A 2,155-nucleotide genomic window follows, 5' to 3' on the forward strand; every position below is an offset into this window, starting at 1 on the left:
GATGCTTTTTAAATTTTTTACAAAAAATATATCATCATCATGACTTGAGTTTGGGTATTTTCTGTGGCAAAATGAAGAAATGTTTGTGATTGACAATCGACGAGTGATGAGATGAGATTAACGTATTACGTGAAATTAATAAAACTGACCTGCGCAATTCTGCCGACATGTATAATCTCTCTGATTTAATTGCGCATGCAAAAATTTTTCCCTTCAGATGATCTGTTATCAGTTTGACGTCAGCGTGTAAATTATTGGCCGGTGAAATTTATTAAAAATGCAACATTTGGAATTTGATGAGCGTTCGATGAGCCAGCCAGCTAACCAACCAACCAAAGGGTGCTTTTCCACTATCAACGCTGCAGTTGGTATTCTGTTTTCTCTTTGTTCCTCAAGCTTTAAGCCTATTTAGATATATGAAGGAAAAATTTTCCCCAACGCACCAGCAGCAACGACCAACGTCCACATCGAATCCATCGATTGTTCGAACAATAAGCGTAAGCGAAGATAATTTTACTTTGCACTTTTTTGCTTGCATAACAAATAATAGATTGGGATGAATTAATTTTTGTTAAATAATTTGAAAGCAATATTTTATTAATTCTAAAGGAAAGGGAGCAAAAAGTTTTTTTCTAAAAAAATTGTTTTTTACTACATTAAAAATTTTAAATTGTAACAGTTTGATGTAACATTTCAAATAATTTTATTTATACCTGATTAAATTTTTTTGTCGTACAAATTACAGTAATCTATGCCACGCATGACGTTGATGTATTGACTAATTTATAAAAAAAATTGTCAGTGAAATTGAATTACTCAAAAAATAAATTTGCTAAAGCAGTAGTTTTCATTAATTAATTGTAAAATTGTATTTGCAACAAATTAATTACTTATTTGAAAAAATTGAAACAACAAGTTGCGTCAAGTGTTTTTTTAAGCTGAGCAATGTCGAGCAATTTTATTCTGATCGTGTGTAATTTCAGTCTTTATCTTTGATTCAAAGTGAATGTTTGAATTTTCTCTACAAGCTGAGCATAGGGTAAATTTTTTTGATAATTACCTTACGACAATGGTTATATATATGTATCTAGATGTATGTATGTATACCTTTTTTTTCTTCCAATACACAATTCGCCAGCGACGAAGTTTGCTTTGAAAATACTTCTTCTACCAAAGCGGATGCTGTTTGACATGTTTCTTTGATTATACAGAAAGGTGTGGCGGTTTTGTTCCATTGTTCCGCATCAATTCTGATGACGAGAATTGTTGATATGATCTCTTGATAGGATTGAACTGACAATTGGCTGAAGGCCATTCACAAAATTCTGATCACTGGTATTTTGAGTTGATGAATTGTTCTATCTGTTTATTCGGTGTTTTCTATGCCTGCGGAACACTGTGGTCGAGTGGGCTTTTCACGAATAGCCCACAATTTCAGTGCAGTGCAATTTCACGCCAACAGGCGTACTTCCTTTATTTTCAAAGTTCAAATACGGATAGAAACACACTTTGAAGCACTGTATAGTTAGTTGTATTATGTGAAAATTGTATTTGTATGAAAAAAGCTATTATCAATTGTTGGGCGGTGGTTCTTTTCTTTATTTATTTATTTATTTATTTTCTCTTAATAATTTAAAACATAACATGTTCAATTTTGTCATTTGGGAAAAAATTATCACCGTTCGAACAGATCATTCTGTTGTCGGTTGATTAGTTTAAAGTTTAAGTGATTTTGGTTATAGTGTAAATTTTAATTGTATAAAGGAAATAAAAAAGATTTTTCACGTCCGAACGATTTCCGGTCAAAAGAGATGTTCAAGCAATGGTGAAGTGTATGGTATGAAAGCGGACGCAAAAATGAATGACCACCAGCACGTCATGGTTGAATTCCACTGTACAGGGTCGGCTATGTTGGTCGTGTTGACATGAACACGACAAGTTTGTTGTTCTCCAAGGCTTATTTTCGTGCAGCTTCCACTTTTGCGTACAATTGTTCATTCATTGTTCAGTACAATAGAGTAGTAGAATTTGGGAATCGTGGAACAGGGTGGGGGGGGGGACGCTTTTTCAATGCACAAATTTTGGAATCAAACGAAATTTATTTATTAATATTCATTTTTTTCACTGAAATATTCTGATAATCACAAATCCATTC

This window comes from Trichinella spiralis (genome assembly GCF_000181795.1).
Source record: "Trichinella spiralis strain ISS 195 chromosome Unknown Scfld1624, whole genome shotgun sequence".
NCBI classification, from domain to species: domain Eukaryota; kingdom Metazoa; phylum Nematoda; class Enoplea; order Trichinellida; family Trichinellidae; genus Trichinella; species Trichinella spiralis.